At 43.0% G+C, this 24168-nt stretch overlaps 1 long non-coding RNA gene across 1 annotated transcript; it reads left to right on the top strand.

Annotated features, from left to right (window-relative positions):
* Nucleotides 1-7724: 7724 nt before the first annotated feature.
* LOC122466055 lies at nt 7725-10690 on the top strand. The gene is made up of 3 exons (XR_006291271.1): nt 7725-7870; nt 9234-9238; nt 10681-10690. It is a non-coding gene; the product is annotated as an uncharacterized LOC122466055 (long non-coding RNA).
* The last annotated feature ends 13478 nt before the right edge of the window (nt 10691-24168 follow it).

Genomic DNA, 24168 nt, shown 5'->3' on the forward strand with positions numbered 1-24168 from the left:
TACAAATACCAAAGGTCAAAAAGAAAAGCCAGAAGAATTTCAAAAATTAGATGCTCACTGTTTCCTTGCTGTTTACTTTACAGAATAGAGACTACAGTTAGATTTAACTTGTAAATATACTTTTAAATTAAGTGATCTCAGAATTTACCAGCTCACCCTGATTTACTAGAAATTAGAAAATACCAGAAGTCTGTGTTTTGCCTTAAGCACTTTAATTATGTGGTAAATCTGCTTACTGCCTGCTATATACCTATATTCAAGCACTTTTATTATTTATGATTTGGCATGATTTCATTTTGATGCAAAATGATCAATATTTATCATTTATGTGGCAATGTAATATTTTCTTTCTTGGGTAATTTAATATCTGGTTTTATATATCATGTGCACCATATAGAATGGTTAAAATTTCTTTTGCACATGTTTTACACCAAAACTACTTTACAAATCAACGAATTACTTGCTGGTGGTGCGGAGACAAATTAGGCAAATGGAGCAACCATTTTGTCTTTAGCAATAGCCTTTGTCTTTATAATCAATGGTACTGAGAGCGAGAATGGAATTTCCCCTACACCTTGGTAAAGTATTATAGAATTCTTAGCATGGACAGCCACCAGAAAAGGGTAGAATATAAAAGGATCCAAAGGCTTATACCTGTATTGCAGTGTTGGTACTGATTTGGAATATAAATCCAAATCCTAGAATTAGACCTGAATCCACACCTTTAACTCAGAGGTGAGATAGCATATGAAGACTAGTTTTACATGAAAAAAATTGCAGTTCTGAATAATGTAAATGAACAAATGTGTGCCTGGGGGCATTTAATACAAAGCCTAATAGTACTGTCATGAAATGTTGTCTAGAGCACAGCAGAGTTTTGAACAGCCTAGAGAGGAGGGAATGTGTGATATACCGTGATCTGAATGTAAGTTGAAGTGAGGCAAGCCATAGATAAGGATTTTTATGGTAGGGGGATAGAAAGGTAAGAACTGGCTCGTGAATATGTAAAGGAAATAAACGTATCGAGGGGAGGAAACAGGATTATGACTTCCAAGGGCAAAGCAAATTCAGGAGGGAGTGAATGACTGTCACAAGCCACAGATGAGAGAACAAGGAGGACTTGTGGCACGTTAGAGACTAACAAATTTATTTGAGCATAAGCTTTCATGGGCTAAAGCCCACTTCATCAGCTGCATGCAGTGGAAAATACAGTAGGAAGATATATATATAGAGAATATACCAACTCTTAATGAGACCAATTGATTAAGGTGGGCCATTATCAGCAGGAGGAAAAAAAACTTTTGTAGTGATAATCAGGATGGCCCATTTCAAACAGTTGACAAGAAGGTGTGAGTAACAAAGGGGGGAAATTAGCATGGGGAAATAGTTTTTAGTTAGTATAATGACTCATCCACTCCCAGTCTTTATTCAAGCCTAAATTAATGCTGTCCATTTTGCAGATTAATTCCAGTTCTGCTGTTTCTCATTGGAGTCTGTTTTTGAAGTTTTTTGTTGAAGAATTGCTACTTTTAAGTCTGTAATTGAGTTTCCAGGGAGGTTGAAGTGTTCTCTGACTGGTTTTTGAATGTTATAATTCTTGATGTCTGATTTGTGTCCATTTATTCTTTTGAGTAGAGACTGTCCAGTTTGGTCAATGTACATGGCAGAGGGGCATTGCTGATACATGATGGCATATATCACATTGGTAGATGTGCAGGTGAACGAGCCTGTGATGGCGTGGCTGATGTGATTAGGTCCTATGATGGTATCCCTTGAATAGAAAGGGGACAGAGTTGGCAACGGGTTTTGTTGCAAGGATAGGTTCCTGGGGTAGTGTTTTTGTTGTGTGGTGTGTGGTTGCTGGTGAGTATTTGCTTCAGGTTGGGGGGCTGTCTGTAAGCGAGGACTGGCCTGTCTCCCAAGATCTGTGAGAGTGATGGGTCATCCTTCAGGATAGGTTGTAGATCCTTGATGATGCACTGGTGAGGTTTTAGTTGGGGGCTGAAGGTGATGGCTAGTGCCATTCTGTTATTTTCTTTCTTGGGCCTGTCCTGTAGTAGGTAACTTCTGGGTACTCTTCTGGCTCTCTCAATCTGTTTCTTCACTTCAGCAGATGGGTATTGTAGCTGTAGGAATGCTTGATGGAGATCTTGTAGGTGTTTGTCGCTGTCTGAGGGGTTGGAGCAAATGTGGTTGTATCTTAGAGCTTGGCTATAGACAATGGATCGTGTGGTGTGGTCTGGATGAAAGCTGGAGGCATGTAGGTAAGTATAGCGGTCAATAGGTTTCCAGTATAGGGTAGCGTTTACATGACCATCGCTTATTTGCACTGTAGTGTCCAGGAAGTGGATCTCTTGTGTGGACTGGTCCAGGCTGAGGTTGATGGTGGGATGGAAATTGTTGAAATCCTGGTGGAATTCCTCAAGGGCTTCTCTTCCATGGGTCCAGATGATGAAGATGTCATCAGTGTAGCACAAATAGAGTAGGGGCGTTAGGGGACGAGAGCTGAGGAAGCGTTGTTCTAAGTCAGCCATAAAAATGTTGGCATACTATGGGGCCATGCGGGTACCCATAGCAGTGCTGCTGATTTGAAGGTATACATTGTCCGCAAATGTGAAATATTTGTGGGTGAGGGCAAAGTCACAAAGCTCAGCCACCAGGCTTTTTGTGACATTATCAGGGATACTGTTCCTGATGGCTTGTAGTCCATCTTTGTGTGGAATGTTGGTTTAGAGGGCTTCTACATCCATAGTGGCTAGGATGGTGTTTTCCTGAAGATCACCAATGAATTGTAGTTTTCTCAGGAAGTCAGTGGTGTCTTGAAGATAGCTAGGAGTGCTGGTAGTGTAGGGCCTGAGGAGGGAGTCTGCATAACCAGACAATCCTGCTGTCAGGATGCCAATGCCTGAGATGATGGGGTGTCCATAATTTCCAGGTTTCTGGATCTTGGGTAGCAGATAGAATACCCCTGGTCGGGGTTCTAGGGGTGTGTCTGTGCAGATTTGTTCTTGTGCTTTTTCAGAGAGTTTCTTGAGCAGATGGTGTCGTTTCTTTTGGTAACCCTCAGTGGGATCAGAGGGTAATGGCCTGTAGAATGTGGTGTTGGAGAGCTGCCTTGCAGCCTCTTGTTCATATTCCGACCTATTCATGATGATGACAGCACCTCCTTTGTCAGCCTTTTTGATTATGATGTCAGAGTTGTTCCTGAGGCTATGGATGGCATTGTGTTCTGCACGGCTGAGGTTATGGGGCAAGTGATGCTGCTTTTCCACAATTTCAGCCTGTGCACGTCGGCGGAAGCACTCTATGTAGAAGTCCAGTCTGTTGTTTCGACCTTCAGGAGGAGTCCACGCAGAATCTTTCTTTTTGTAGTGTTGGTAGGAAGGTTTCTGTGGGTTAGTATGCTGTTCAGAGGTGTCTTGGAAATATTCCTTGTGTTGGAGACGTCAAAAGTAGGGTTCTAGGTCACCACAGAACTGTATCATGTTCGTGGGGGTGGAGGGGTAGAAGGAGAGGCCCCGAGATAGGACAGATTCTTGTGCTGGGCTCAGAGTATAGCTGGATAGATTAAAATATTGTTGGGTGGAGTAAGGGAACCACTGTTGTGGCCCCTTGTGGCATGTAGTAGTTTAGATAGTTTCATGTCCTTTTTCCTTCGTAGAGAAGCAAAGTGTGTGTTGTAAATGGCTTGTCTAGCTTTTGTAAAGTCCAGCCACAAGGAAGTTTGTGTGGAAGGTTGGTTTTTTTATGAGAGTATCTAGTTTTGAGAGCTCATTCTTAATCTTTTCGTTTGCTGTGTAGGATGTTGATGAGGTGGTTCCGCAGTTTCTTTGAGAGTCTGTGGCACAATCTGTCAGCATAGTCTGTGAGGTATGTAGATTGTAATGGATTTTTTACCTTCAGTCCTTTTGGTATGATGTCCATCTGTTTGCATTTGGAAAGGAAGATGATGTCTGTCTGTGTCTGTATGAGTTCTTTGATGAAGTTGATGGATTTCCACTTCATATGGCTAAATGCAGTGCCTTGCATGGTGACAGATTTCAGAGTGGTAGCCGTGTTAGTCTGTGTCAGCAGAAAGAACGAGGAGTACTTGTGGCACCTTAGAGACTAACAGAGTGTAGTGCTGGAAGTTGGTCAGGAAGAGGCTAGTAAGGGTAGTTACACCGAGTGACAGAAGCTTGATTAGAAGGTTTTGGGGATGAGCGGGGGACCTTCAAGGCAGCGATATGAGGGGCACACTCTAGAACCTTGGAGGTAAAAGGGCAGAGGCAGCGGGGATCAAGGGAGGGATTTCTGTGGCAATCAGAATACAAGAGTGTGAATGAAGACTGAGAGGGGGGAAAAAAAACAAATGAGAGAGAGATTAAGATAAGGGATGGTGTATTTGTGCTTTGTTAATTACATAAGCAGGTTATCTCCAAACTCCCACATGATACTCGGTGTGAATTGGTGCAAATTACTTAATGGCTATGCCCTAATGACGGGTAATACTAACAGCATCACAGATGGTCCATCCCCAGATGGTCCATCCCCTTGGAGTCCGACAACTGTGATGAGAGGCCATTGAAATTTATAGGGAGAAAATTGTATAAAAAATTGCACTAAACTTTTCAGGCTTGTTGCACTCAAACAGAAAGGAAGGTATGCCTTTCCTGCTTTTATATGCCACTGGGCTGCTGCTTCTGTGGCATCCCTGTGCAGGTAAAAGGAGTCTCATTTCAAGTGCAGTGTATGGAACTCTTGCTTCTAAATCGTATAAATCCATAGGGTGAAATCCTGGCCCATTGAAGGTTTGTCAGTGACAAAACTCCCATTGACTTCAGTAGGGGCAGGATTTCCCTCCTAATTGGTGTTAAATGTCCTCTTCAAAATCTGTCAATCACACTTGAAAACAGGGCTATTTCAAAATGCAAACTACAGAGGTTGGCACAAGCTAAATTGCATCAAATGTATTGATCAAAGATTTTGCCAAATAGCATGATGCTACAGTTTTACATTCTATATATTTCTTGAAGACAATGGACATCCCTCGCAGCTGACTCAGAGATGCATTTAAACACATCTTGCTTTATTTTAGTTAAAACATTAAAGAGCTATGTTCTCATTTGGATGGTGGCTTAATTCCCAAAACCTTAAGATAAGAATATACCTATTAGGGCACAATCAAAACTGTAAAGCAAATATCACCAGAGTTATAGCGTATACTTCACAAAAGTGTGAAATAAAGGGCTTTTAAAGCCATTTGAAAGGCTTTACAAGGCATGTTAACCAGATAATACAGAAAACTGCAGTGCAAGCTTACAGGGTAAACCCAAAGCCTGAAAAAGAACACTTTAGAAATGTGTAGGGTTTGACCTTATATAGTGCCTGTTTTAAAAAAAATAAACCTTGTACAAGCAGGCTAATGTCTGCAAGTAAATGGAGGAACCTTTATATGCTTAGCAATATCTCTCACATTTAGAACCTATTTTGTTATCAGGGAATATTGGAGAGGAACCAAAGTTATTCCCTCTCCTCTGTGGTAAATGCTACAGGAGCTTTAATTATCAACAGAGACCAACAGAAGAGCCCCAAGTTGAATATATCATCTGATGGACAGCATCTTTGACAGCATAGCATTCCCCAAGTACTGCATTGCAGCAAGAGCATTGCTATAAGCCCAAATCCTGCGGGCAACTTGACCTTCTGTCCCAAATGTAACTACCAACCCAGCTATACTGGCTCCTCCAAGGTTAGATTGTTTTCTTGTTGATGTCTTGTAGTGTATCTGTGTGAGGCAATTCTCTGATTTAGACCACAATCTGGTAGATGATGAGCTTGTGAACATCTAATTAATTTAACTTGTGACCTCGGGTTAGATTTCAAGTGCTTTCCAGAAATAAAAAAAAAACTCCTCACAATGCTGCAAGGCTGGTTTTAAACATTTTCAGTTGAGAGCAAGGTCTTGGTTTCACTGAAGAGCATCTACGATTCTTACAAAAAGAAAGGGAGTACTTGTGGCACCTTAGAGACTAACCAATTTATTTGAGTATAAGCTTTCGTGAGCTACAGCGATGAAGTGAGCTGTAGCTCACGAAAGCTTATGCTCAAATAAATTGGTTAGTCTCTAAGGTGCCACAAGTACTCCTTTTCTTTTTGCAAATACAGACTAACACGGCTGCTACTCTGAAACCTAGGATTCTTACAATTATCAAAGTTTATAGCACATATTTCCTTCCTGTTTAGAGGATAGAATTCATGAAGATTCCTGCACAGCTTCATCTTCTCCACCCTCCTACCCGACTCAAATCAAACCCCTCTTGCCTAGGAAACCACAAACAATACAACTTTGTGATACCTCCGTCTTCCTTCTTTCCTTCCTACGTTGGAATAGAAAACATGACTGTCATTTCAGCCTGCTCCCTTTGGAACATAGGAACAGCACGCTGGAGCTTAGTGAGTGTATATATACGTCCAGAGCAGGAGAACAGTGTAGGCAGAAATCTATAACAACAAGAAGAACAAATGACAAGTTTCAAAAGTGTACCTTCAAAGTTATAGCAATTAATTTCAGTAGAGTTTCAGTTCAACGGTTTGCAAACCAGTCAGCAGCCAATGTGAACATCAGACACAGCTGGGGCCTGCAGATCAACTGTATAAAAAAATTTAAGTTGATCTTACTTTGCAAATGAAATCTTTCAGCAGCCATGCAGGTCTTTCCTATGTTTCAATTTCCGACATTAGCAGGTAGCTTCAAAGAGTACACAAGCTTGTCCTATTTATATTGCCCAACTTCAAAATTTAATATTTTTAATAATGCTGAGTTAAAACTAAAATAAGACAAAATTGGGCAGCATTAGGAGAAATTGATGGGGCCACAGTGAAATCTGTGCTCAACAGACAAAACTATATAAAAGAACTGCTTGCTAGGGAGATTTTCCTGTGTATTCAAGTAAGCTGTTCTGGCAGTGCCCAGCCTTTTAGCAAAGAGCTAAGACTTAAAAAATAACAGTAATAAATTTGTCTGAAGAAAAGCAGCAGTAAAAATATGTATTGTACAGTCTGAGTCTTCAGTATAAGGAATTAACACTTTATGGCAACATTTGCCCAAAGAGTGTTCTTTGAACTGCAAGCCTCCTGGGGAAATTCCCCTGATTTCTGATGTCTGGAAATTAAAAATTTATCTTGTATGAAAAATTAAAAGATGAACCCTTCCTGTGGAGCGTTTTTTGTTGGTTTTATTTTTTAAATGAAGGCTGAGTGGCATCTCTGAGGAGATATTTGTTACATTTGCAAAACTTTTTAATTTGAACACATTTTGCAGAGTGGAAATTGTCCACCTTAAAATAAAAACCCAATAAGCTTTGATTTTTCTCCCATCAGTTTTACATTGTTATTAGCTCTGTTGTCATCAGTGAAGTTATTCCTGATTTATACTGGGATAAGTGAAAGAAGCATTTGGCCCATATACCTTAGACAGACACTTTATCTGTCGTGCACTCATGCTGTGGAATCTTACACATCTTACAAAATGATATAAAGTCTATGAAAAGCCTAAACATAAATGATTGGTTCTTTCTCCCCTTTGCTATGCAGGTAAATTCCTTTCCTCCCCATTTCTCACTATCATTTGTTGACCTCATTACTCTATTGTGAGGTGGATGTACTGTGGGAAAGGCATTGCAAAGAGATAGGTGAGTGGTTCTCAACCAGGAGTACAGGTACCCCTGGAGGTACTAAGGTCTTCCTGGGGTACATCAACTCATCTAGATATTTGCCTAGTTTTACAACAAGCTACATAAAAAGCACTAGCAAAGTCAGGTACAAACCAAAATTTCATACAGACAATGACTTGTTTGTACTGCTCAATATACCGTACACTGAAATGTAGGTACAATATTTATATTCCAGTTTATTTATTTTATAATTATATGGTAAAAATGAGTCAGAAATTTATCAGCGAGAGTGTGCTGTGACACGTTTTTGTATTTTTATGTCTGGTTTTGTAAGCCAGTAGTTTTTAAGTGAGGTGAAACTTGGGGGTACACAAGACATATCAGACTCCTACCGGGGTACAGTAGTCTGGAAAGGTGGAGAACCCCCGCTGCTGTAGGTGGTAAGATTCATGGTTATTCTAACCTCCTGTGGACAGGAGTTCCACAGCTACAGGCCAGCCACTGAGAAGCTGTCCCTGGCTCTTACAGGTCTCACTTTTGTTGTTGACCGGTTCTGTTGTTGTTTATGACTGCATGGTTGTGCTGCAGTAATCCCTAATTGTGAGCAGAGGGGCACACCCCGGTAGCCAGGGCCAGCCATTCAGAGCTTTGAAAATCAAGACCAAAAGATTTTGAATTTAATCTAGAAGTTGGGGGGAGCTAATGTAGTATCCAGAGCACCAGGGTGAGGTGCTTACATTAACCTCATTGTTTAACAGGCAGGAATAATGAAATTAGACATCTGTAATCATTTCCAGGCTCAATACACTGCAAAACACAAGGCTGGAGTTAAAAAAAAAAAAATCGATCACTGTAACCAGGTTTGAATCCAATAAGAAGCCAGCTGTAGGAAGATATTTTGAGTAGCTGTTGCTAGCTGGGTGACTAGTAGCACTAAAGAGCCTAGAAGGACCCTGAGATTCTACCATCTCAACAACTAGAGAGCAGACTCTTTTTTGATTGTGGGTGAGGTTACAGTGTGGCATGTCTTGAGAAGTGGCATTTGTCCCACCTAGATACTGCTCTGCCACCCTGACAAGAGCAAACAGCTCAGTCCAGATCTGAGTGATTTTATCAGTAGCATGAAAATTCCTTATAATAAAAGGAATTCAACGACATAACAAAACAGTGACAGCCAAGTAGAATTAACCAGGCCATTCACCCCCTGCAACATTTTCACCATTCAGGGCTTTATGGAAACTGTTAGGGGAGGCAAGAGTCTTCTCTTCATCTCCTGAATGAAAACTTCAAAGATGCCATTAGTTGGATTAGCGCTAGACTTATGCTGTTGACACTCTAGCTGACTCTATCCTGGCTCCACCTATCACAGATCATCTGTATGGCAGGGTGACCTATGAGGAGGTGGTGTCCAGAGGCCATTGTACTGAGAGTATCAAGAATGTTCTGACAGAGACACTTTTAAAGTATATCAGCTTCTAAGGACAGACTATTAAAACAGATCCTGGCAGGAAAGGTTACATCCTGACACCAAAATGAAGATAGCAGTGGTTGGTCCATGACAACATTGCAGACCTCTAGATGCAGTCCACACATGAGACCTTGAGTGTGGCCAGCTGTGAATGACCCCAGAAAGCTCTGGTTCCCTGTCATTGTCATGGGTAGCCATGAGATCTTGAGCTAACCCAGGAGAGTTGCCCTGTCACCAAGAGTAGTCCTACCTATGTCACTGTCACCTTGTAAAGGAACTCAGTTAAAGCCAACATACTGCATTGCACAGCTTGCCAGGACTGATCTGATTTGAACAGTATTCCGTGACTCACATGCAAGGTGACTGTGTTAAATTAGATCTGTATCTAATCTGTCTAGATCTGTATCTTAACAAAATGGTACTTCCTCAATTCAAATACTGCATTTGGTTTTGAACACCCCATCTCAAGAAGAACCCACCCAAAACAGAAATTGTCCAGAAAAAGACAACAAAAAGTGTTCAGAGAAATAAAAGGCTTAAGGACCGGAGAGTTTAATGAAAGTGGAATAATTGGCTCTGTAGGCTTCTCCAGCCTGTGGATCTGGTCATCCCTTCTCTGGGGCGTTGTCTCTGGGTGACTCCTAACCCGCTTGCTGGCGGAACTTTCTTTCTTTAGCCTGCTTTTTCCCCTGACAGCCATCCCACCTCTCTGCTTCTCAGCTTTTTTATTCTCCCAGCTGTTGTAAGGCTGGTGGTTGCTGCATTAATTCCTTGGTTGCCAGGCCAGCATGGGGTCTTTACATCCCATAACAGGGAGCTTCTCCCAGGTGTGAAGGGCAGCAGGGGAGAAAGCACAAAGGTTCTTATCTGGCCATATACCAAGTGATGGAGGCTGACATCCTGGGCCTATTGGAAACAGGAGTCCACTTTTTGAAAGTGAAGGAGAGAGGCTAGGTGGAGTGCGAGTAGGTGCTGAAAATGAAGACAAGTAGCTTATGCTTGAAAAGAAAAAGAAGAGGGAGCCAATAAAGGGATGAAAAGAGAGGGGTGACATGGTCAAAGCAACAGACGAGGAAAATGACCTTGGCAGCAGTATTCTAAATGGGGCAAGGGTGTATTTGTCAAGGCCAGAGATAACTCAGAACAGAGGCCTGGCACATAAGTGTCAGCCCATAAGAAAAAATCCAGTTGCCCAGTTTTGCACACCAGTCTCTGCACAGAGAAGAGGAATGGCAGAATCTTGTCCCCGCAGAAGCTTTTTCCTACAGCTTAATAAATGGAGTAGGTGCCATTTTCCTACCTCATACCATTTTCAGGGAGGGAAGGTCCAGAAGAGCCCTGCGGAAGGTAAATCCTCCAACTTGGCCTTTGCTCCTCTGAGCGCTAAAAGCACCCCTCCATGCTGCCAAACAGGAAGCCTCCACAGCATGGGGCTTCCCACCAAAGGTTCATACATCCATGGCTCCCAGCCCCTTTGCACAGCAGATCTTCATTGGTTCTGTTGCCAAGGGGCCTTCACCGTAAATTAGAAACAGTTCCTTTTGGTTTCTCTCCTAGAATCCTAGAAGATTAGGGTTGGAAGAGACCTTAGGAGGTCATCTAGTCCAACCCCCTGCTCAAAGCAGGACCAACTCCAACTAAATCATCCCAGCCAGGGATTTGTCAAGCCAGGCCTTAAAAACCTCTAAGGATGGAGATTCCACCTCCTCCCTAGGCATTCCAGTGCTTCACCACCCTCCTAGTGAAATAGTGTTTCCTAATATCCAACCTAGACCTCCCCCACTGCAACTTGAGACCATTACTCCTTGTTCTGTCATCTGCCACCACTGAGAACAGCCGAGCTCCATCCTCTTTGGAACCCCCCTTCAGGTAGTTGAAGGCTGCTATCAAATCCCCCCTCACTCTTTTTTTCTGCAGACTAAATAAGCCTAGTTCCCTCAGCCTCTCCTCAGAAGTCGTGTCCCCTAACCCCTTAATCATTTTCGTTGCCCTCTGCTGGGCTATCTCCAATTTGTCCACATCCTTTCTGATGGGGGGGCCCCCAAAACTGGACGCAATACTCCAGATGTGGCCTCACCAGTGCCAAACAGAGAGGAATAATCACTTCTCTCGATCTGCTGGTAATGCTCCTACCAATGCAGCCCAAAATGCCGGTGGTCTTCTTAGCAACAAGGGCACACAGTTGACTCCTATCCATCTTCTCATCCACTGTAATCCCCAGGTCCTGTTCTGCAGAACTGCTGGTTAGCCAGTCGGTCCCCAGCCTGTAGCGGTGCATGGGATTCTTCCGTCCTAAGTGCAGGACTCTGCACTTGTCCTTGCTGAACCTCATCAGATTTCTTTTAGCCCAATCCTCCAATTTGTCTAGGTCACTCTGGACCCTATCCCTACCCTCCAGCATATCTATCTGTCCCCCCAGCTTAGTGTCATCCACGAACTTGCTGAGTGTGCAAACCATCCCATCATCCAGACCATTGCTGCAGTGAAAAGAATGCATCGTTTACATATTAAAACCTCCAAAGGACACAGAATGGCTCAAGTCTCCCACTTCGTTCTTGTTCAGCAGGCTTGAGGAGTGCATCCTATTGTGACTCCACATCATCTCTTGGATAATCTTTCCCTGCATATCTATGGTATGGATCTAAAGCACTGACTCCCAAAGCAATGAAATTAATGTCACTTTTAATTTATACTGGTCCCTAAAGGAAGACATAACTTTTATTTTGTCCAACTTGTGCTACTCATCCCTGATATTAATATGATGGTTAACAAGGATCAAAGGAAAGGAGTACTTGTGACACCTTAGAGACTAACCAATTTATTTGAGCATAAGCTTTCGTGAGCTACAGCTCACTTCATCGGATGCATACTGTAGAAAATACAGAAGATGTTTTTATACACACAAATCATGAAAAAATGGGGGTTTATCACTACAAAAGGTTTTCTCTCCCCCCACTCTACTCTCCTGCTGGTAACAGCTTATCTAAAGTGATCACTCGCCTTACAATGTGGATGATAATCAAGGTGGGCCATTTCCAGCACAAAGCCAGGGTTTAACAAGAACATCTGAGGAACAGAGGTGGGGGGAGAATAATAAACAAGGGGAAATAGGTTACTTTTTATAATGACTCAACCATTCCCAGTCTCTATTCAAGCCTAAGTTAATTGTATCCAATTTGCAAATTAATTCCAATTCAGCAGTCTCTCGTTGGAGTCTGTTTTCGAAATTTTTTTGTTGAAGGATAGTCACTTTGAGATCAGAAATCGAGTGACCAGAGCGATTGAAGTGTTCTCCGGCTGGTTTATGAATGTTATAATTCTTGACATCTGATTTGTGTCCATTTATTCTTTTATGTAGAGACTGTCCAGTTTGCCCAATGTACATGGCAGAGGGGCATTGCTGCACATGATGGCATATATCACATTGGTGGATGTGCAGGTGAACGAGCCTTGAATAGTGTGGCTGATGTTATTAGGCCCTGTGATGGTGTCCCCTGAATAGATATGTGGGCACAGTTGGTAACGGGCTTTGTTGGAAGGATAGGTTCCTGGGTTAGTGGTTCTGTTGTGTGGTGTGTGGTTGCTGGTGAGTATTTGCTTCAGGTTGGGGGGCTGTCTGTAGGCAAGGACTGGCCTGTCTCCCAAGATTTGTGAGAGGGTTGGGTCATCCTTCAGGATAGGTTGTAGATCCTTAATAATGCATTGGAGGGGTTTTAGTTGGGGGCTGAAGGTGACGGCTAGTGGCGTTCTGTTATTTTCTTTGTTGGGCCTGTCCTGTTGCACTATATTGATGACATCTTCATCATCTGGACCCATGGAAAAGAAGCACTTGAGGAATTCCACCATGATTTCAACAATTTCCATCCCACCATCAACCTCAGCCTGGTCCAGTCCACACAAGAGATCCACTTCCTGGACACTACAGTGCTAATAAACAATGGTCACATAAAAACCACCCTATACCGGAAACCTACTGACTGCTATTCCTACCTACATGCCTCAAGCTTTCACCCTGACCACACCACACGATCCATTGTATACAGCCAAACTCTGCGATACAACCCCATCTGCTCCAACCCCTCAGATAGAGACAAACACCTACAAGATCTCTATCAAGCATTCTTACAACTACAAAACCCACCTGCGGAAGTGAAGAAACAGATTGAGAGAGCCAGAAGAGTACCCAGAAGTCACCTACTACAGGACAGGCCCAACAAAGAAAATAACAGAACGCCACTAGCTGTCACCTTCAGCTCCCAACTAAAACCCCTCCAACGCATTATCAAGGATCTACAACCTATCCTGAAGGATGACCCAACACTCTCACAAATCTTGGGAGACAGGCCAGTCCTTGCCTACAGACAGCCCCCCAACCTGAAGCGAATACTCACCAGCAACCACATACCACACAACAGAACCACTAACCCAGGAACCTATCCTTCCAACAAAGCCCGTTGCCAACTGTGTCCACATATCTATTCAGGGGACACCATCACAGGGCCTAATAACATTAGCCACACTATCCAAGGCTCGTTCACCTGCACATCCACCAATGTGATATATGCCATCATGTGCAGCAATGCCCCTCTGCCATGTACATTGGGCAAACTGGACAGTCTCTACGTAAAAGAATAAATGGACACAAATCAGATGTCAAGAATTATAACATTCATAAACCAGCCGGAGAACACTTCAATCGCTCTGGTCACTCGATTTCTGATCTCAAAGTGACTATCCTTCAACAAAAAAATTTCGAAAACAGACTCCAACGAGAGACTGCTGAATTGGAATTAATTTGCAAATTGGATACAATTAACTTAGGCTTGAATAGAGACTGGCAATGGTTGAGTCGTTATAAAAAGTAACCTATTTCCCCTTGTTTATTATTCTCCCCCCCACCAACTGTTCCTCAGACATTCTTGTGAAACCCTGGCTATGTGCTGGAAATGGCCCACCTTGATTATCATCCACATTGTAAGGAGAGTGATCACTTTAGATAAGCTATTACCAACAGGAGAGTGGGTTTGTGTGTGGGGTGGGGTGGGGAGAAAACCTGGATTTGTGCTGGAAATGGCCCACCTTGATTATCATCCACATTGTAAGGAGAGTGATCACTTTAGATAAGCTATTACCAACAGGAGAGTAGGGTGGGGGGAGAGAAAACCTTTTGTAGTGATAAACACCCATTTTTTCATGGTTTGTGTGTGTAAAAACATCTTCTGTATTTTCCACAGTATGCATCCAATGAAGTGAGCTGTAGCTCACGAAAGCTTATGCTCAAATAAATTGGTTAGTCTCTAAGGTGCCACAAGTACTCCTTTTCTTTTTGCGAATACAGACTAACACGGCTGTTACTCTGAAAAAAGGATCAAAGGGTACTGTACTGCAGTTCTCCTTCTGCCTGACTGCTCTTATCCTGTGCACGCTGAAATATTATATTTCCTGTTTAATAGTGGCACTTTTAAAATCATTTAAACATATAGGACCAAATCCAGCTCTGGTGTCATTCCACTGAAGGCAAAGGAGTTGACACCATTGATATATTGAGCCTGGGTAATAGTATGAGTGATACATTTTTTTCATTTAGTTTTCATTAAAAGATAAAGTGTTCCCTGGCATCCCACATGATCCCAATGAGGATTGAAATTAATAGTCAGCCATTAGGTCCAATTTCATGGTAATCTCAGTTCATAAATATATCTAACTAGTCAGCCCATTGACACATCAGCATTGCTAGTTAGACTTGAATTCAAGTCACCTTGAGACATCCTGCTGTGTAGGGTAAGAAAGAAAATGCATGTCAATAAGGTGACCTTTGAAGGAGGGGACAGCTTCATTGTTGGGTGGGCTACCTTGCGCCCTGCAGGTCATCTGTCAATGTGGATAGCCTTAGAAGAGGCTGCTTTCCATCTTCCTCACTTGAAGGGTAAGTGATAATGATAATGATGCTACATTTGTAATAACCCCTTTCATCCAGAAGGATCTCTAAGCACTTTGAAGGCTGATTTCTAGTGGTACAAGCTGTGGGAATGAATTTACCCACCACTGAAATGCAGTGAGCTGTGGGGTGAACCAGCTGCTTAACAGTGTGCAGCACCACTATGCACTTGGTTTGAAAGGAAAAAAAAAAAAAAACTCTTTCAACTGGAATTACAAGGGGGTATTAAGGTAGGTGGAGTATCGTCACTCAAACTGGCATTTAGCAAGAAAGGGGATTAAAATCCCCATTGTAACAATTAAGAGTCTGGTGGCATCTGAAAGATTAACAGATTTATTTGGGCATAAGCTTTCGTGGGTAAAACACCCACTTCTTCAGATGCACGAAGGGCATGCATCTCTGATAATTGTGACAATTGACATCATTGTTACAGCGTCATTTTAGCAGAGAAAGAGCCTTCAGTAAGAACCTTTGCTGTTTTGAGGAGGTCACAACAAGAAGGTTATCAAAGTACGCTTGCAGGACAACATTTATATGGATTTTCAATAATTTGGATAAAGAAATCACAACAGGCTTCTGCTAGGAGTATGGTTTTTAGATGTAAAATATATATTCTTAGTGGGTGGGATGGGAGCACCTACCAACTTTGAGATGTAACTTATTTCCTTGATGTGCCCGTAATTGCCATTAAAATGCAAATAAGATGATGATTAGTGAAAACTGCACACCCAGAGCAACTGCGTTTATTAGAGGCAAATAAGTCACACATGCTGAGCATAGGAATAACCTTTTGTAGAGAAACTGGCTTTGAGATTTTACACTTCTCGTGTTCCTCATGCAAAGATGACGTCAACATGGAATTAAAAGGAAGCTAGTTCTCAGTGGTTGTGTATTACCATGACTTGTAGTGCAGACCACCCATGAGCCCGGTCATGGATCAGGACTCCCATTGTGCTAGGTGCTGTACAAACACACAACCAAAAAAATTATCCCTGCCCAATGTAAGTGTCTTGTGCAGTTTGTGTTCTCGTAGGCTGCCTGACTGTGGGCTGGTTTCAAGACTTGGCATGGCTTAGTGTTGGCTAATTTTGAACTCACTTGCACTTAATGGGTTTGGAATTTCAGTTTTGAATGCTGCTGTTGTGAATTTGCTTAGGAGAAATATGTGTTAAAAAGGAGCAGAGGGGAGAGGGAGAAGCAGCTGGTGGGAAAATAATGTAAAATGGAACAGAGAGTGAGCCAAATGAAAAGCAAATGTAGACCGGGTGTAATAAAAAAAGGGGTGAAAAAAAATGAAATGAAAAGATATATAACAATGTAGGTCACCCAGCTATGTCTGAATAGCCTCTTAGGTCAATGGAGGCTTAGCAGAGGAAAAACTCACCCGAAAGGGAGTCAATTTTTAAAAAGAGACAAAGGCTGTAAATTATGGAGAAACTATGGCTTGTTACTTCACACTAGTTTTGCTCAGCCTGCAAATACATTGAAAGCCTGAACTTGCCCACTTAAACTGCAGACAGCATGAAGATTTCAGATTCTCAGAATATTGGCTGTAGAATAACGCAAGCAAGAGTCCATGCTGGGGAGAAGAAGCTCCCATTTTCCCTATTACTGTCAGGGCTGAAAGGGGTTTACTACTGAAGACCACATTTGTCACCTGAACCTCATATGGTTTATTGAAATCTCTCTCTCCCTTCCTCATGCTTGTAGGGAGAGAATGAAACATATCAGTAAATAAATGCCTATGCACATGTAAGGAAGAAGTACTGTAGAAAGATAAAGGGACGGATTCTCCAGTCTGCTGCGGCCACAATGAACCTCTCTAGTGATTCAAAGTGGAGATAAACTGACCAGAACTGGCCAGCAGAGAATACTCCCTGTGCAAGGGAACGCTCCACTGACAGAAGTGACATGGCTGTCACCTGCACTAGTTCCCTCCCCGCCCACTCCAGGTATAGTGGGAGAGGGGGCCATGCCAAGAGGCAAAGCAGAGCTCTACTGTGCGCAGTCTGCTACTGGTTTAAGATCAATAAGGGATGGTTAAGTTAGATCTGTTCCTCTGTGTCTCTGTGTTACACTAGATTTGGCTGGTGTGAGATCAGGAGCTGCAACAGACAGGAGATAAAGCAAATGAGCTAGTATGTCTTTGCCATCTTTGATTTCCTTGATTCAGCAAGTGCAGATCTGAAGAGCTGGGGAAAGCCTCGAAGGAGCGAGCTGCAATAGTAAAGGTTGGAGATGTTGACGGCATGGATGAGGATTTTAGCAGACATGGGGTCAAGGCAGTGGGTGTGCACAAGTAAAGTTTTGGAGGCGATGAAAGGACAGAGCTGCAGGCTTATTTATACTGGTCTAATATATCAGACCGGTATAAATGAGACTTAAAGGAGACATTAACCCAATGCCAGCAACTTGGCTGTAAGGTGATTAATTTAGTAGCAAGAGCTGCATAAACGTATCTCCCTGGCAATCAGATTGGGAAGAGAAGCTGGGGAAGGGGGAGGAATCAAGGTGGGTCAGTAGCAGAATGAATGAAGGGCACAGTGGAAGGCAGTGTGGAAGGCCGGTGTGGAAAACAGTGGAAAACAATGTCATGGACGTAAGAGGAGAGCCGAGAACAAGATGTATTGTGACGAGTGTGCATGGTTCTTGGATATGAGTGCTGGACACTTTGGGGCTGAAACCAAATCCCAGCAGGATACATGTGATGTGCCATCAGAACCGTGTTCTCATGTGCTCGCTGGGCAGTGGTTCTAAGCCCTTGGAATATATTTCCTGTAGTCTTCAGGCACATAGTTGCCCGGGGGGACAACTACAGAGCGCATTGCTAGGCCTCCTGTTAGCTGTGCCTGGACAGTGCTCTGCTGAAAGACCCAGGAGCATTGGTATCCTGGGCCCTCTCTCATGCATTGCTAATGGGGAAAGAAAGAAAAAGACCTGGTTAGTTCCTTCTCAGGGGATGGGGTGGAGAATATATGACTCCCCACTTCGTCCATGACATTAGGAGTAGACAGAGAGGACCCAGCATCTCTAGCCTGGATCAAAACCTCTGGATTTTTGGAACAGAAGCACCATCCCAGTCCTTACACTGATGGCTCTGAGGGAGAAGGTTACAAATTGAGCACAACGGGGTACCACAAACTGGATCTGGTAAGAGATGATCAGGAACTTGGGAAGGCAGCTGTGAGTCAGTAATGTGGGTGCTGTAGGACAGGAAAGGTAGCTGGAAGACAATCCACAGAAAAGAAAAGAAGGCTAACCCCGAGCGAGGATATACATTGCTCTGATTCTGATTACATTCTGGTGTCTTAGCTATGAAGAATCCCAAGTCATGGAAAGGCTTAATGAATGTGTAAGTCTAATATAATTATGAATCTGCGTATGTGACCATTTATAAAGTCATTTCATTAGCAGGAAAGAGCTGACCAGGATTCCCTAAGGTTATACCAGCAGGTTGACACAAGCTGCTTTTATGACCACAGCCAGTGTCCAGTGTAGAGAGAACCAGCTGTAGATTAGATTTCAAGGTGATAGTCACCTTTGACCTTTCTGAAGTCCTGTGCCACTGGCCATCCATCTTATGGCCACTCACCAGCAACCTTTTAACCATTTTTACAGCCAGCAAACATTAGCCATTGATTTAATTGATTAAAATCTGCATCTGCCTGAAGTAAAGGAAACTATCATTGCTGCTTGGATTCCTCTTCTCCCTCTCTCCCCCCTCCTCCCCCCCCCCAGCATATTATCAGGTACAATACTCATTGTCTTCTCAGAATGTGATTCTAAAAGGAATTCATCGGGATATTGCAAAGATGTGATAAATTCAGAGGGATTTAGTGAAAGGAGATAGGTATAAATTAACACACACACTTGTATCAGAGAATCCCCTCACACGTAGAGAAAGAGGAAGTGTGGATCTGAATTTCATGGCTCCAGCCCATGTCTGTAATGGGATCAGTCTAGAATCTCACATCCAAAGATTTGAGAAGCCTTAGGTCTGGCTACCATGCACCCTGCACCAGGAAAAACCGTGGCACTGTTTCACTAGTCTCAGTCAGTGCTTTATAGTGTGCAACGCTGCAGAATATTTCTAGTCTGTACACCAACCACCGTGCAACGCAGTGTGTGATCAGCCCACTTTCCTAGCATTGCTGAACTGGTGGCCAGGTCTGTGGCTCTGCATCCCCTCTGGGGCAAAGGAATGGACAGGGAAAGTTGGTGGGATAGCTTCAAGCCCCTGTGTCATGGTCCCTGCCCTGCCCAGCTACAGTTAGGATGTAGAATCAAAAAGGTGAAGCTTAGGCCTTGTCTACACATGTGGTTGCATGTGTAGAATACATGTAGCTACACACTACGGTGAAAGGTAGGCTGTGTCCACACTGGGGTTTGTAGTTACATGCAGCAAGGAAAGACTCTGGCAATGGGGAGGCATGAGGACACTACAGGGCTAGAAATAGCTGTATAGATGTAGGAGGCACTGCTTGGGCATGTAGAAAGCCATGAAGGGTATATACCCAAGTGTTCTGGAATGTCTTTCCTTGCCTAAGCAGGGCCTCACTATCTACACTACTCTTCATACCCATGCTAGCTGGGCATGCAATGTCTGGAGTCTACATGCTGTGGTAGATGTAGACCTACCCTCCATCATTTACACCTGCTTTACCCACGGAAGGGTAGAAATAGCAACCCCACTAAGGGTATGTCTACACTACGAAATTAGGTTGAATTTATAGAAGTCGGTTTTTTAGAAATCGGTTTTATATATTCGAGTGTGTGTGTCCCCACAGAAAATGCTCTAAGTGCATTAAGTGCATTAACTCGGCGGAGTGCTTCCACAGTACCGAGGCAAGCGTCGACTTCCGGAGTGTTGCACTGTGGGTAGCTATCCCACAGTTCCCGCTGTCTCCGGAAATGAGATTCAAAAGTTCGCGGTTCTTTTCCTGTCTACCTGGCCAGTGCAACTGAGTTGAGAGTGCTGTCCAGAGCGGTCACAATGGAGCACTCTGAGATAGCTCCCAGAGGCCAATACTGTCGAATTGTGTCCACAGTACCCCAAATTCGACCCGGCAAGGCCGATTTAAGTGCTAATCCACTTGTCAGGGGAGGAGTAAGGAAATCGATTTTAAGAGCCCTATAAGTCGAAAAAAAGGGCTTCATCGTGTGGACGGGTGCAGGTTTACATCGATTTAATGCTGCTAAATTCGACCTAAAGTCCTAGTGTAGACCAGGGCTAAGCCAGAATCAGGCTACAACAGGTGCACCTGTGTGTCCTGTATTTTAACAATAAATGCCTTTTGAGTGAATGCTTGGTTAAATACATTCTCAGTGGCAGCTGCCAGCTGTAAACCACTCAAGCTGGGCTCTCATAGTTCATGATACGAGAAGAGATCGACACAACAATTGAAGCCATATACTTACTTAGAGATGTCTCTTTCCTTATGGAAATGTACAAGATGGAATCAAGCAACTGTCAGGGCATCTTAAATAGAATGTGTAGCACCCTGCATATAGTCCTAAAACTCCTAAACATTTTATCTAATATTTGGAAAATAAAACTCCATGGGCATTTCTCTCTCTCCTCATATTTCCTTAACAAGCTGGTAACAGCAGAAATGACCTACGTTCTGTGCTTTTAATTCAGATTGCAACAACTCGCAGAAACCGGCCACGCAGCTTGGGTACAATGGAACCTGGAATCTTTCGAAGAAAACATGTTTTCCGAAATGCCAACATTGTTTTATCGTGTGTATTGTTTTTCTACATACGCTCAAGATTTTTGCCTGTTGACATTTAAAAATTCCAATACTAGGAGGCTCTGTAAAAGCCTTGCATGGGAAAGAGTCAGCTGTGATACTTGTTCAGTAAAAGGAAGCCATCCCTTTGGGACATTAAACGAGCTTCTAGCTGAATGAGAAAGCAACTAAAATAACGCTTTCTAGTATAAATATCCTTCGGTTCCATTTTCAGAAACTTGAACACTCAGCTAGATTCCTGTATCTATATGTATAGGAATTGAAGAAAGCCTATAAGCATTCACGAACCCTCTGTGTTCATATTAGCAACTGGATGGGGGGCAAGGGTCTTGCACTGGGATACAGTTTTTCCCAGATCCAGCCCATATAACAAGCTGTCAACTCTCATTGCCACCTTGTGTGAAATGAGCATCTGATTTCAGTCCAGTTCCTAGTGGACAGATGTTGATATCACAAAACCCACCATCTCCATTGATGTCCATCCTTAGCAGCTTAGGTAGACAAGTTGTAGAGTGAATGAATACTTAATAACTATACATGGCAATGATACGCACATTGAATGGTCAAAGATTTGTACAAGCTTGATCAAACTAATACAAGAACTATGTGTTGCAGGAAAGTGCCCTGGAACATTGCTAATTCATACCAATAACTCATAGGAGTGGTTGCAAGGATTTGTCCTTATGTGACCTATTTCTTTATTGTGAATATTTATTTTCTCGTAGTCTAATTTTTCTGCTGTAGGGGATACTGTTAGATTAAAAGAAGTAGATATAAAAGGAGAAAAAATCCTTAACTTTCTTTAGCAGATGATTATAGGTAACTGAAACGGAAACTTACTTTTCTCTGTTTATGCGGTACGTTTATTTTTTAATTTCTTAGACAGTGAAAAGATGCTAGTTTCACTTCTGTTAAGCCTGTCTCCCGTCAGCTGATAAACTGGAAAGAGTTCAGAAAAGAGGTACAAGGCTCAGGTCTGGAAAAGCTGTCTTACAGGGAGAATTAAAGAACTTCAATCTATTTAGTTTATCCAAGAGAAGGTTAAGAGTTCACTTGATCATGTTCTATAAGTACCAACATGGGGAGAGAATTCTGCTAATAGAGGGCTCTTTTATTTAGCAGTAAAGGCATAACAGTATCCAATGGCTGGAAGCTGAAGCGAGACAAATTCAGACTCGAAGAAAAAAGCAATTTTTAATAGCCCAGGTGATTAACAATAGAACAATATAACTAGGGATGTAGTGGATTCTCCAGTGCAGTGTCTTAACCAAAATAAGCAACATATTGTGCATCTTGCCAGGTCTAAATACTGTACACTTTAGCAGGTCATGGCTTTGTAAGCAAAGATAGCAGCACCAAAGATTTAGCAGCCTTTATTAGTGAGAAGAACATGCACTTGCAATATGACTAGTGGCTTGGAAATGTGAACTTGTTAGCAGTTGTCATTTGCAGATGTGAACTAAGACTGATCCCAAAGTCCATTGAAGATAAAGTAAAATCCAGATCCAGTAAAACTTTTGGAGCTCGTATTAGTCCTCAGAGGCAGGGTATCTGCTGTTTGCAGCCACAGGATCTCTCTTTTCTTCCCCTTCCCTCCTTCTCCAGGCCTCTAGCAAGTCGGACAATGGATGTGAGAGAAGGAGGTGTGGCTTAAGACTGCAGGTCTGCTGGGATTGTTGTGGGGGTTCTGAGCTGGAGGGAATTTCTGAGCTTGGGTCTTAGGTGGGTACGCACCTGGGGAAGCATTTTCTGGCTTTGGGAAGAAGGGGTGAGGTGGAGGTGGGGAGGGTCAGGCAGGAATGAAAGAAGTTTCAGAAGAGGGCATAGATCTGAGCAATAGAAAGTGGAGTTTATAGTCCAAGGGTGCCTGAGCTTGAGTGGGGTGAGTTTGAGATAAGGAGTTCTGAGGCTGGTGGAGTGGGTTTGGGCGGGAGGAAGGAAGGAAGCTCAGGGGACATGGACACTTTGGGTTAGCAGAATTCAGTGTGGGTGAATTAGTGCATGAATGAGGATGGGGAGAAGACAGGAGGGTAAGATCTAGCTGGGGGCAGAGATGGAGACATCCTGCCCAAGTCCACGTACACCAGAGTGTACATCATTATTGCCACTGTTGCGGCCAAATATGCTCTTATTTCTTAGGGGACATTCTTTGCCCCACCCTTCTTGAGAAGGGGAGGAGGAAGAAGAGGAAGGCAGTATTTGGGCAAGTGGGAGAAAAATGGCCAGAATCTTACCCACAAATTTATAATTAAATCATGAGGGTAAAAAGGCTCAGCAAGTGCAAAACCATCAAGCTGTGTATGTATGATGACAAAAAGCCAGCAAAGCTGTTCCTGGTAAGGGATCATTTAATCAAATAAAGTTATTTAAAAAGCAAAGCAGACCAGAACTCAGCTTAAAAGCTAGACTGACAAAGAAGTTGTCAGCAAACTGCTTCCAAAACCAAAACTCAGTTTAGAAGCCTAGTAATAAGAGAGAAAGAGAAAAGAAAACAGAATATGGCTGCTTCTCCTCTTCCCCAGAAGTCCCTGAAGTCTGAACAACAGGGCAGCCTTCAGCAGGGAGCCTTGTTCCATGGGTCTGAAGTCTTCAGGACTGGCAGCAGCGACAGAGTGATTTCCAGCAGGGGAGTTCACACCATCCGGCATCATGTGAAGATTTATGCACTGTTAGTTTTCCTTCTGGAGCTATGTCTTGCAGTTGGAGGGGCAGCCAAGCCCAGTGGGTAGGACATACGACTGGTCTGCAGATGTGGACTCCATTGCTGATTCTGACCTTGCTGGATGGCTTTACGCAAGCCACTTAACTCACATCACTGTACCTCTGTCACCCCATCTGTGAAATGGAGACAATGATACTTACCTTAAAAAGTGCTTTGAGATCTAAGGATGGAGAGTTCTTTGTGCGTGCAAAGAAGTATGAACAATTATTTGTGCCTTTGTAGAGAGACACTATATATTAAAAGCAGAGGAAGATAGCCCAGTGGTTAGGGGGTTGGCCAGGGACTTGAGAGACCTGGGGTTAATTCCCTTCTCCAGCACAAATTTCCTCGGTGACCTTGGACAAGTCACTTAGTTACTGTGCTTCAGTTCCCGTCTCTGTATAATGGGGGAAATACCTCTACCTTACCTCACAGGGGTGTTGTGAAGGTAAATACGTTACACACTGTGAGATGCTCTGATCCTGCAGTATCACGCGGAGATGTTTCTCAGCAGAGTGCCACGTTGTTTAAGGTGATGATTTATTTTTTTGCTTTTGTTTCTGAGGCATGCAAGCATGGTATTTTTAAAACTGTGTTTAACAAGTAATGCTTAAGTCTCCCGTGCCCTCTCTTGCTCTGGCAAGAGAGAAATC

This window comes from Chelonia mydas, chromosome 5, assembly GCF_015237465.2.
Source record: "Chelonia mydas isolate rCheMyd1 chromosome 5, rCheMyd1.pri.v2, whole genome shotgun sequence".
Lineage (NCBI taxonomy): Eukaryota > Metazoa > Chordata > Testudines > Cheloniidae > Chelonia > Chelonia mydas.